We start from the raw sequence: 14,358 nt of genomic DNA, 5'->3' as shown, positions 1-14,358 counted from the left end.
AGGTCTGAACAAATAAAGGAAAACTTATTCTCCTCGGTTTAATTGAAATGAATATTACTTTGACAGAATTTTAATTTAAAATGTTTTATATTAAACATTACGAGACTGTATATACGTGTACTATGAAGATTCATAGTACATATTCTATTATATTCTCATTTGAAAAAGCAATGACTAGAAATTATGATCGAATTTTTCTCTCTCTTTCTGTTTATGATCACTATATATTTTAAAGTTTTATTTGTGTACGAAAAAAATTAGTATTAAATCAACAATTCATTCTTTCATATGTAAACAAAAATATAAAATTTTCTTGAAAAAATTTATAATCTTGAATGAACAATTTACTAACACGAAGAAATTTTATTTACTATGTCTGTTTAAAATTATCAAAATTTTTTTATATGAAACGATAAATTGTTGATTTGATACTAATTTTTTTTTCTATGTACGAGTTATAAATCTTTATAAGTGTACTTTTAAAGTTCTTTAATCAAAGCTTAATCTTTGTATTGATAATAAATCGACTTTTTACCAGTATTTTTTCATATACAAACAATCTTACATAATTAAAAATCTTAATATATAATTCTCTTAATAAGAAAAACCTTTTCAAGTAATTAATCTCTTATTAAGGACCTAAATAAGTAAAATTTATATCGCTAAGAAAGACATATGTATTTGACGGAAGTAATATCGTAATGCCTTTGAGTATCGATCACTTTTTTTCACCTCATGCTATATGATAACGAAGTCATGCATAATAGAATTATGGTATCGTAATAACTTTCCTCAGTAGCACAATTTATTGGCGCAATATTGGTGCAATATATTGCGCCAGGGCATTTACATTAGGGATGTATTGGCTTAATATCGCGCCAATGAATTTGCCAATATTGTGCTACTAAAGTTTTCCTCACAATTACTACGACTTGTCGTGTCTTTTATCAATCATGTCTCGTTACTCGGAGCTTTATGCAGGAGAGCAAATTGGGGGTAACATGTGGCAAAACGCCAAAATACTCTCTCCGTCGAATATCTCATGTAGGGAAAAGATAATTTTGTATTCATTTGCGAAAGCTGGAACGTTCGCACATAAATGACAAATGAAATTTAACGAACGTTTTCTTGATTAATCGCGTGGAGGATAAACGTGACAGGCGTAACGACACTCCGACGATCTGTTTTCTCTCACACGATTTCGAACTTGAGCTTTTCGAGACGCGTGCACCAAGTTGTGTTCGATGTATCGCTGGTTTATCGACTCCCGATAAGCTCTCGGTTGGTTCGTCCAGCTGGCGGTTTCTTATCGACGACTACGAAGATACTGAGATTTCATCCCGCGCGACGACGATGCGATAACCGTTGTCCAGATCAGCCGCGGAATCATATCGGTGCGGTGTTTGATAAAATCGCACGGATGTGCGTCGGCGATAGACGCGTGTATTTAAAATGTTGAAACGAATCGAGAGCGACAGATAGGCGGGCGTTATAGTTATCACATCGCGTTGGCTGATTGGCGTTATAAAAAAAAGAAGCGGGTACTGTTAAAGTTGCACGACTTGCACGGCGCTATAAATAATAGAAATGGATAGAACGATTATCGATTGCTACGAACGTACATAGTCGTGCTTTCTACGACGGGGTAGTTGCACGAGCGAGCGAATCGTTAAGTGTATACAAAATGTTCTTGAAAGTTTGCGGCGCGTATTTTTAGAGCACTTAGACCTATTTTTAAAACGTCGAAAAAAGTTTGTCGAAACGTACCTATAGCCGTAGACGTCTTACCTTCGGGTTATAAACAGTCTTTGTACCTTGCTTGGAACGTGGAAAGGCCGGAGGAACAGCCGGAATTGCATTTGACCGTGTATCGCACAGTCTATTTTTCACAAAGAGCGTCTTTAAGCTGTGACAGCCTTAAAGCAAAGATCTCTTTAGATCAAAGGCGAGAGGGAAATTTTACAATGGCGGTTATTCATTAAAATAGCGCGATCTTTTGCAGATGCATTCTGTTGCGCACATTTGTATGCAATTTTGACGTCATGTCGGCCTCTTCGAATTTTTTCGAAAGCGCGAAAGACCACGCGATTCGAACAAGGAATTTTTTTTAACGGGAAGGATCACAAAAATATGCGCAATAAACAGACGCGATTGTTTTCTGATAGCAACGCAGTTGTGAAATTTGTTCGGAGAATTCTTTTAATATACGTATTACTCCATCAACATGTGTATCTAATTCCACTCCATTGTTAACTAATTTGAAACGCAATATAGCTGTGCAACTGATAATTGATGTGCAGACAGTGCTCGACGAGTAGTTATGAAACATCACAAAGACAACTGTTGTACTAAACTCTCCGGTAGAAAGTGACATCGAAACACTTTTAACTTAATAGCGGAAAAAAGACGATGTTTCACAAACACGCGAAGTCTGCGTAGTGCGTACAATATGTTTCTATCGTGATTAGTGTTTACGAAGTACACATCGCGGGAAAGTATTTTGCTCAAGTATCTAAAAATACATCTAAATACGTAGATGTAAAAATAATTACGTTGTTGAATGTTTCAAATAATTTTATTGAACGTTTAAACTAGTTGCTGAAATGTCAAAATTTTTTGCAGCATTATCATCATGCTTGAACGCCTCTATTTTGGCTCAACGTAATATTTTCAGATCTGTATCTAGTTAAATTTTCATATATTTCTGTAAAATTGTCCGAGAAAAAATTTTTTATAAATAATTATAATATATCATTAAAATCGAAATCAATTATGGCTTTTATGAATAAATAAACATTATATAAAAAAGTTTAAATGCCTTTAGAGTTTTATTAAGATTTATAGTAATTTGACGCTCGAGGAGCATCAGCGGAAGCTCTAAAAGCATTTAAACTTATTTCTTTGTTTATATATAATTAGATATAAATATATATACATATATAATATATATTATATAATATATATTTTATATATTATGTATATAGTATTATATATATTATACATATATTATACATATTATATATTTTATTACATATTATATATATTGTATATATTTTATTATGTATTATATATATTTATATATGGACATATTTGATGTATTATTATAAAATTTGTTCTCGGGTGTTTTCTTCGAGTATATTATTCAAATAAATGGGTTACGAGAATCTTTTCCTACAAATTTGCCGTAGCTATCAAGAAAAGTACACGTAATATTGTCAACAGACATGGTTGATTTCCGCGAAAATGCCGATATATTGCCGAGAGATCTAACCGATTACCACGAAAAACACTGATATGGTTCACAGATTTCTACGAAAATGATGAAGAAGTGATAGATGTATATCGCTATATTATACGTTACGCAGTATTATATTAAAAAAGAGTGCAAGAATGTAAAGTTAATCAAGTTAACTCGACAATATCAAACATATGCGGCAAATATTATTCATTCCAGAGATAATATTTTTTAACGATAAACTTGACAGACATTTTTTGCTACACGGAGAAAAAAAATTCTTAAATTTTAATAAATATTTAGTCGAATAGTATTAATCAAATATTTACTTACGATATATAAATATTTACTCTAAAAAAAACCAAGACTTAAATTAATGGTTCTTGTGCTAAATAAATATATATTTATATACATTTCGTAAATTTTTTATTGGTACCGTTCGAATAAACATTTATTAAAGTTTAATAATTTTTTTCTCAGTGTAGTTTAATATTTAAAAGTTTTCATTCCGCGATCTTTTCTCCAAATTTCGTCTATCTATCTTTTGTGAACGAGTTTCGAACATTATAACGGAATTATACGATGCGCAATAGGTAAACTCATGTGTGTCGTTGATTACGTAAATTGAAACCCGTATACGATTACGGAGATACGTGCGAAAAGAGGACGCATTTCGAGCGCGCATGGCCGGCTTACTGTGATAATAGCGCTGACCAATGTAGTTTCGTGGATAATGCGCGTAAAAATAGACGCGGAAAACCTCGTACGACTTGGGAGCTATTAGTAATTTATATCGCAGCTCTCCTTCTTTGTTTTCTTCACGTCGTTATAGTTACCTTGCCCAGTAGTTGCACACGATCCTTCCATTGAATTATTTATTTTGGAAATGATTTAAGAAATTTATTCGACTTACCAAAGTCGCAATTCTCATGACATACGGGACTATTTGCAAACGAAAGCGGAGTAGCAATCGAATACTTTTCGGATTGAAAGTTATGAAGCAATGGAGGACGTCATCGCCAAAATGGAGCAACTTTGAGGGGAAAGACAAGAGGGTAACAAAGGTGTCTTCTGTACAAGTCCATCTTAATCACGCTGACAAATGAAAAACATACGCGGGACTTTCTTTTATAAAGAAAGAGGCACCGGCCGTGTCCTTATGACATACCGTTGTAGTTTTGCAGCCTTGCACAAACATATACTCTTGCGCCGTATAATATTTTCGTATTACTTCTGAGGCTGAGAAAAAGCGCATGGTATAGGTGGAAAAGTATGTTTTTACGTTAGGGGCAGAGGTACGACCGCAGCAGTTTTCCTTTTTGCGCATAAAGATGATTAGCGAATGCACACATGTGCATTAAACTAACGAAAAAACCGCGTGGCGCGCGGTTTAACATGTATTGTACGCGTTTTCGTTTCGGTGCAGAAACCAGTCGAGTCTTTCGACGTTATCGCGGAAAGTGCGATTTCCCCGGCGGCTGATAAAAAAAAAAAAGAGAATTATATCATAGAATTAACATTTATGTCACGAGAGTCAACCGTGATGCTTCTTTCGCGAGATTGACGTAAAGTAGTATAAACGAAAGGGAAAGTTGAAACATTATATAATGAGTTCATACGATAATGATAAATTATTATGTAAAATAAGAAATTTCCTTTTATTTCCTTTCGTAATCCGTCATTGTTTCTTTAGACACGACATCGTTTTATTGTTAAACATTTTTTTTATTAATTTTATTTAAAAATATCTGTAAGTAAAGAATTTATCGGCATTTTATTTTTTACGCCTTTTTGATGATAAAAAATATTTACTATATTTCAATGTTTAATGCTATCCAAGTGGGAATTGAATACCGGAGAGACTGGTCGAGTATCAACTTTCAGTATTGAGTACCTAGATACCAGTGGTATACACACTAAATACTAATAGTAAAATATTGAGATGATAGCAATTGGTAAAAACTTGAAATATAGTATTATTACGGAATTACAGTCTCTCTCTCTCTCTCTCTCTCTCTCTCTCTTTTTTTCTCTTCTTCTCTCATAATAATACCAAAAATCAATACTAATTTTCTATATTTTAGTAACAAATATTGATACTGTCTCTTAATTCGCAGAGAGAAAAAGAAATTTCTTATTTTCTGGTTTTTTATTAACAAATTTTCTTAAATCCAAAGAAATTTATGCATCGCAATAATCCAATCAAACCATTATTTGAACTAAAAAAGCAATTGTGTTTGATTTTTTAAACAATATATTACCTTGACATTCTCCTTACGATAAATGTTCTTTTAATAATTAAATTTCTTTTTTAATTAAACATATTTATTATTTCGATAAAACTATAGTATTATTTCTTTTAAGTTATATTTTTTGTTACATTAAAAAAAATTTTTCTTTTAACCGTTGAGTAAATTTAATTATGCAGGAATTAAAACTATTAGTACTCTATTAAGAGTATTTATGGTTTTTAGTTAAATGATTGGAGGTGGGTGATTACTGAAGCTTGTGCCGTCTTATATTCTCCACATGCTAAATCTTGCTTACAAATTATTAGCGGTCTCGCCAACCACCTAGTGGAAGTGGACCGCGTGAGTTAGAACTTTGCAGAGCGTTCGCGGGCAGGCTATTTAATTTTATCAAAGAAAATGTTATTTTATTGAAATATATTATTTCAAACAATCGTATCCTTTCTGTCAAAAATATGATTTACTTGTAATTAACAAAATAACGTTTTATTTAAAGTTTTATTATTTCTGTAAAATAAATGTAAGTCAAATAGAAATACTGAATGTAAAGAAATATTTTTCTCTGTGTATTATGATATTAATAATACTGTAATAATATTGTACTAAAAATCGATTTTGATTCCTAATGAGGTATCGAACTCTACGTTGCATTAATTTTAATGTACTGTGTGATATTCTTCTTACGAAAGAAAAAGAGAGAGAATTTAGTCGCAACTTCCGTCTTATTGCTTCGCGATAAGAGACAAAATTTTCCGTCTTATTGCTTTGCGATAAAAGGCAAAATTTTCCGTCTTATTGTTTCGCGATAAAAGACAAAATTTTCCGTCTTATTGTTTCGCGATAAGAAACAAAATTAGTTTCAGTACAAACACGATACCGAAAAAATCTATTGGTAATATACGGATTCAGTATGACACTGAGAAAAAAAAATGATTTCAATTATCATAATTAATAATAAAATTTTTTTATAGAACTTTTTTAGTAAAGTTACACATAAAAAGATACTGGCAAGAAAAGTGTTTACTCAGTTTATTTCTTTTTTTTTCTAGTAACGATTTTTAACAAAGAATATTTTTTAAATAAATATTTTAAAATATATACTCATTACAAATTTTAGAAAAATTCATTTACTGAAAAGAAAAATTTATTCTCTTTCAAAAAATATTATGAGTGCATTAAAGAAAAGTTAGAATAATAAGCAATCGAATTTTTGTTTTAACTTTATATTCTTGATTGAAATATTCAATTATTAAAATTCAAAATAAATTAATGAATAAATTTGATGCTTATAATGAACTTATGATAGATTTACGGATATATAAACTTATAAAATATTTGAAACAAATAATATTTACTTAATTCAAATATATATTTTCTTGTATGTATATATAGAAATTTATTTTAAGTGAATATTGTTTCAAGTAAATGGTAAGTATATGTTAAGATTATTGTTAAGGAGATATTCTTTGCAAAAATAATCGTTAATAATTAAAAGAAGAAAACTAATAAATGAATAATCACTTTTCTTAGCAGAAAAATAGACATTTTTCTATGTACATGAATATAATTTATTTTTACTGACATTATAGCAGCAATAACTGTAAAAATAGAGCTTCTTGACCATAATTCTTTTACCATACGATAATAGCCACAAGTATTGCACATTTTTCTCTCAATGTACCATTCAGTACCGATCCACATATTGGGTTAGTATCATAACACTGTTATTTTAATATTTAGTACAGTGCCAAATATTGAAATATGAAACTCATTTTTCGACACAAAATCGTCAGTATTCAATACTGATTTACTGTATTCTATTCCCGTTTGGATGCATACACTTTCATTTTCAGTTCTCAAGTGTAATTAAACAATGTAACTGTACAGGTTTCGAATTACATTTAATGTTACATTCTTATACCTGTGAGTGAAAAATAAACGTTACAAATATGCAGCACTCACTTTTAGAAGGTTGAGAAGCTACATACAATCATCAACTTTTGATAATAGAAAGTTGATTCAGGTATTATTTTCGAAAGCTGCAGCTCCGTTCTTTTATATTCTTCTATTTCATATTTATTTGCTCATCGTTCACGGTAGGCCACTGTCAAGTTACCCGTGGAATACTTGTAAATATATTATGTATACATATGTACATCTAGCACGCTCGCGCGTAAAACCTGTATTTATAGCCTCGTGACGAGCGCGACAAATTCTGATGTATAAATATTTACCTTCGCCGTCAAACATCTATCGGTCGAAAGGGTTAACGACCCGGAGTAATTGCGAAGCTACTGAAGTAGCGAGAGGCATATTAACTCGCGTGTCAAAGCATCGGGATTCTCACTATCCTCCGTCTGCGACGGCGACGGACGGGACGGTCAGGGCGGCGTGTCGTCGCTACCTACGAAAGTCTTGTTATGCATCGACAAAATCGATATACCGGTGCTTTCGAATGCGGGCCACCAGCGCGCGGTGACGTAATTGAACGATATACCCCGCGAACGGGGGTCATCGAAAACGCCCGAGTTCTTCCGCGACCATAATGCCGTCGTCGGTTTAACACCCGATACCGACTCTCCACCTGGCTGACCGTGTAATGCCGTTTTTCCTCGCGGATTTTTTCCCCCGCTCTCTTCTCGCCCTCTTCATAGCCGTCGGTCTCGTGTCGCCTCCCTTATGTGCTCCATATTTCCGCCTCGCCCCGGTGCCCCTACGTTCGCCATCGAGAGATGCCGCGGTCGACTTCCACTCGGCCGAGCATGATCGAGATTGATCGGCTTGACACAAAAGAGCGGCAACGGACACTCGGCCCAGAGTCCAATAGCAAAAGGGTTAATTATAAAGAGCGAGGCACCGAAATCCGATATCGCGGAGCCACTCGCCGGCGATATCGCGTTGTTGTTGTCCCTACCGTCGTAATTCCTCCTGGATTAATGTCAATAATAGAGTTACCTTCAGACTAGTCTCTTTCGCAACTAATAATTCACCTACTGCCGATATCTCGCTGATAGTTGTGTCAAGAATCGTTCCATCGAAATGTGCAAATACTCGCGTAATTTTAGAGTAATTCTCGATAAATATGCACGAATTTAAAAATTGCACCGTTAAAATAATAATACGAAATATACGTCCATGAATTTATTTTACATTTATTTTTTAGCCCCGATATCTTTACTGTGTAGAGATTTATTTTGCAACGAGGTGTCCTTCTCTCGAAGCCGGCCAAGAGAAATATTCCTCTAGACAATAATACAACGAATCGATGTCTCGGGGAACATTTCTAGGGGAGGCTGTCAAGTTTATCGGTTGAGGAATATCGACGGAATTTTGATGAGTCGAGTTTTTTCAATGTTTTACGATATCCATGCATGGATTATCAGAAATGTATGATAAACGCACGAAGGGAGCTCTTTCCGCTGACATTATAACATTGTGACGCCAGGAGGAACCTTTTATGGCGAAACATACCTGCTTTCGGTAGCTTGTACGCGTCTTTGCAGGGAGGGTTAATCTCATTATCCCGCAGAGAAACGAAGTGGATCATAAAGAAGGCGGTGTCTCGCTTGAACGCTTCGTTGCCGGATAAAGCAATTAAATTTTGAACGATTCAGGTACGATACGATCTCGTGTGTAACACAATAGTCAAAAATAGTACTAGAATTCGCTAGAAATAGTAACAGCGGTACTAATTGATACGATAAGGAAATGTCTTGTCGCCATGATTTTGCAATGTGATATTCTAATTGCAATACATCCAGACGCAATTGAATAAACATGAATCGTAAAACGTTGTTGTAAATTATAGCTAATTACATCAACGGGAACCGCAGTAATGAATCGTGTCGCTGCTGAATATTCATCGGTGTTTAATAACAAAATTTGTTAATAATACTTCTTTCGATACTGTATAATATCTCTCATCAGTCGCTATATGGAGACCATACGTTACTATACATTTTCTTAACATGGAATCGTAAAATATTCGAAAATTGCTGTTTCACTTTTGATATCTTTTCTCTACACAGAAAAAGATTTAGTATCAAATCAACAATCTTTGTCATATATAAGCAAGAATATAAAATCTTCTTGGAAGAATTTATAGCCTTAAACAGACATAATTTGCTTACATGAAGAGAAAAATGTTCTTCATGTAAGCAAATTATGTTTATTCAAGATTATAAATTCTTCCAAGAAGATTTTATATTCTTGCTTATATATAAAACAAAGATTGTTGATTTGATATTAATTTTTTTTCTGTGTAGGAAACATCGCGCGCGCAGTTCTCTTTTCTTCGCCTTTATTAAAGATGTATAGGGGTCATATCTCAAAATATTAGCAAAAATATAAAAATTTTATAGAATATTCTAGTATTTGAATATTTGTGTAAAATTTGAGCACAATTCACTTATTGATTTAAAAGTTATTTGATTTTTGGTTTACTCTTGATTCTTATGTAAAATCGCGTTTTACAGTATTTATTTGCAAATTTTATAGGAAAGGAGCTTTACCATTTAAATCAAAATTTTACATACACTAATAAAACTCTAATAAATATTCGAGCAAAAATTCATTTAGATTCACTTACTTGTTTAAAAGTTATTTATTTAAAACTGCAGCAGAATATAGTAATTTTCGCTGCAAGAATTAATATAAATCAAATTTTTCACTGTTTTCTTCTTTGCAGCTAGTTTCAGGTTCAAAATTCTGGAATTTGCAATCAAAATTTTGTGCCGTCGATTAGAAAAAAAAAGAGTAAACCTAAATAAGCCTTCAGTTTTCAAATTCCGATAACTTTCAGCTTTTATATCCAAAACATCGTTAACCGCTATCTTTCTTTCCATTCGGAAGATGAGTCCAAGATTACGTGGCACATTAAACGTAACAATCGAACGCGCGACATCGCCCGATTACATTACGATAACCTTCCGACGTTGAATTAATTCAGACACGCTTCAGTCGTTGAGGGAAGCTAATTAATGCGCTTGTAGCTGGCATATTAAAAATCGATGTCGGAGATACCGAACGGGCGAGCGCCGCGCGCGCATTCGCGTGGGCCCGAGCGATAACGCCGACAGTCTTTGCACGTTAACTTTGCAAATTGATCAGAAATAATGGGGTGGATCCCGAGGGAAGGGTTCTATCGTTCTTGGTGTATCTTTACGACGCGCTGTATCTGGCACGTGCTGCCCGGCCGCGTGCAGTCGAATGATATGCCAAGAATAATTCGCACGTCGCGCATCATTCTCTCTCTTTCTCTCTCTCTCCCTCTGTCGAAAACGCAAGACCCCTTCAAATTATTTTCAACCGGTTGCTCGTAAATCGTACGGCGGTATGAGTGGTGCACTCGTAATCACGTTTAATGCACGTTGTATCGCAGATTTACGTACGTCGTCGTCCGGAAGATTAAAGAGCGCGCCGGAGCATCCGCCCCGGATTTTGCACGCTGCAATCCGCACGCTCGTTGCCGATTATCGCAGCCGGCTTTATCGCGTGTTAATGGCATTCGCACGATCGGGTGACTTTGGCTCAATTAAGAAATACGGTTAACGTTCCATTCGATACTCATAGATCGAGATTACGAAACTAATTAGGTTTTAAAGTCATCATCCGCTCGAGTGCTCGCTAATTAAAAGTTTCCGCCGAATTTCTTCTAGGACATTGTTTATCAAACACTAGTGTTATCGAATGTTCGTTTAGGGATACAAAAAAATGGCCAATAGTATCTGCAGAATCGTAAAAGTATAAAACAATATTGTGTGATTTTTTTTAGCGAAATAATAAAATGTAAAATCGCGCGTACATTATTGGTAATTACTTATCGAAGGAAAATTATTTGTCGAAGCGAATTTCAGCCACTGACGTGTTGTGAGAAAAAATAAATCGGAAGAATTCCTTATCGTAGTAATAATATTATCGAAATATTATCATAATACTCTTAAACTTACGTCATTCGAATATTCTGCAAACTCTTATTCACATCGTGTCGATGTTTAAGTGCGTATATAATCGAATGAATCAAAATAGAATTCGAAGGTCTGACCAAAGTGGCTTGTCAGTTAATACAAAAATTTCATTTAACAATTATTAATAATACAACTAATATTATTTTCTTAATTGTAAACTTCTGAGTAACCAAGGAAAGAACACGATAAGAAATGCTATAAAAAATGTTTTAATGGCATGATAAAAGTTGCAATTAAAAATGCGCAAACCAAGCAGTAATTTTAATGTTTAACGTGACTTCGACGATTAACAATTCATTTGAGATTTGCAATTCCGAAACGGGAGACTCGGAGATTTGTCTTGTCTCTGCGATTAAATAATTAAGCGGAAGCGGACTTGTGTATCGGTCGCGGGGGATCGAAACCCTCTTCCTCATCAATCAATATCAGCGAGCGACAGCGGCGGTTAGGTCGCGGTAAACCGATTGCGAGAACCGCGAACTGTTCAGCTTTATGCCAGATTGATTGGTTCGCTTGTGGCTTCGTGCTGTCTTTAATGCCCTAATCTCAGAACCATTAAACTTCCAAGTCGCGGCAGTATCTGCTCCAAATACAAGGCAACTCAAGGTGAAGCACACAAAATTGATTTCACTGAAGAGACTATTACGCGATACACACGCTTCCGCGAGTCCACGCCGTATAATCGACTGCTCTATCAAGCGATCCTCGGTTCTTGGGATTAAGACTGAAAGTTTCAACTTCTTATTCTTCGAAGTTTTCCTTCGCCGTAAGCTCTTTTTTTTTTCTCTTGAATAATTTACAGATAAGGTTTATTAGAGCAACAACTTATTTTCCCCTTGATCCCACGAATTGTTTTTTCTTCATTAAAAAGAAACTTTTTATATTATACCTAATTCATACTTATTTTTTTCATTTGGTACAAAAGATTTATTTAAATTCTAGAAATATTCTTCGAGAAAGAGAAAAAAGTTTTGCTTTATTTTATATTGTGTAATTATTTATCTTAATTGCGTTCATTACCGTTATTACTTATTCAATTTGTAAGAGCTGCGATTTTCTTTGTGACAAGCAGAACAAAAAGTCATCGTGACATCAGAATGTCGTTAAAATGCTTCCAATATGAGTGTTAAAAGTCACTTTTCCATCAGTCACGATTCACGCTAATGTTTTCGTGACGTTATCGTGACCTGTTGCTCCGCTTGGATTCGTACATTAGCTATTTGACGCAATCATTTGACGCCTATGGAAAGGTTCGCTATCTAAAATAAACAGGTAATTTGACTTTTGTTTTTCGCTTACCTCGCGGTCCATGGTAGCACCTTGTTGCCCTCCAAACTGATACTTCTCAGCTCGTACTTGGACCTGTGTCGCATCGGTGAAGCGGGCACCGCGTTCGCATGGGTGACATTCTTCATGCTCTTCGTGGTGGGCCCGGAGAGAGCGTGTCTTCGCATGGACGTGCCCTCCCTCGTCGATTGATTGATCGTCCGTCGTAGAGAACTCATCTTCGATATCACTTTGTCACGTTAACGTTGTTCACGATCCGGTTACGCGACCGTTCCTCATGTTTTTTTCGCTCGACGACGGACGAAATTGAATTGCTGGACTCTCTACGCTTCTAGCGTCAGTATCCTCGTGTTTCCGAGCGACGAAAATTTTTCACCGAACAGTAATCGTGCGTTGCGAGAGCGAGCGAGAGTCCTTTCCCAACGAGAGGATGAGACTCCTCCATTCAGCCGGCATAATCTTCTCCCGCGAGGAAATTTATCCTCGCTGGATCTCCGTCGCAAGGATCTTCGACGACTCCACTTGACGGAGGCGGCAACATTTCAACTAGAGAGTTTCACGAACAAACGTTTACAGGAGGATAAAGACTTATCCTTCCCAGTTACGTAGAAAACGTGCCGAAGCTTTTCGTTCAAGGGACTTCCTCCTCGCTCTTCCACGCATAAACGGGCGATCGAGAGAGTGGCTCGCGGAACTCGTCAAAGGAGATCAGTTCGCTAATCGAATTCCGTTCGTCCGTCACGGTGAAAGATTACGTTTGCCTCGGCCGCTCGTATCCCCGCACTCGCGTCTGGTTTCTCGGCGGTACTTCGATGCCAGGAGCATCATCTTTCCAGGAGGGTTCTTCCGGTTTTTCGGTGCGAGCGTCCCGGTATCCTCGTCGGATCTACTTTCCGCGCCCTTCCGACTGATCGCAGGTGCACACGATCCCGTACGATACTGTCGTAACTGACCGCGCCGCTTTTCAACCCCACCATTCACCAGCGTCGTTCGCCACCATAGCTCGCGTCGTCCGTTGCCGCTTTGCTCACCATGCAGCCCCACCACCATCGCTTCTCGACACCCCACGTAGGACACGTTGTCACCCCTCGCCGTATACGTGCTCTCTTCTCGCGCGGACCATCTCTTCTCCCTTCCGCCCCTTCTCGACCACACGATACCACCTCTGTTCGCGCGCGAACGCGCGGCTATTAAACTATCGCTCGCGCCTCGCCGAATCAATTAACGGAGCTGTCGCAGATGGGATGGACGCCGCTGCGAACGCGTATTGCGACTATTGTCGCTAAAAGAGAATCTTCTGTGCAATAATTGTTTCCTTTTGATAGCCGCGAATGCCGGTGGGTGCGACGGTAAAGGTCGTACTGCTAAAAATGCTAGGTTCACCACGATTTCTTTGACTTCGCAGCGCACTCTATCCTTTGAATATTACCTTGTTGGGATTATTTGATCTAAAAGCGAGCGATCGTGTTACACTTGGCGACGAAGACTGGTATTACATTCACGTTCCCCGTCGGAATTATTGGATTTCAGAAGGCAACTTCTACGTTGCACTTGCTAAAATAACATCGGAATTATTCTGTCAAAATTATTCGGGCCGAAAGAGGGTCTCTTTATCGAAGTT

Source organism: Solenopsis invicta, chromosome 1 (genome assembly GCF_016802725.1).
Source record: "Solenopsis invicta isolate M01_SB chromosome 1, UNIL_Sinv_3.0, whole genome shotgun sequence".
NCBI classification, from domain to species: domain Eukaryota; kingdom Metazoa; phylum Arthropoda; class Insecta; order Hymenoptera; family Formicidae; genus Solenopsis; species Solenopsis invicta.
The sequence above is the reverse complement of the archived record's forward strand: the minus strand, read 5'-3'. Positions refer to the sequence as shown.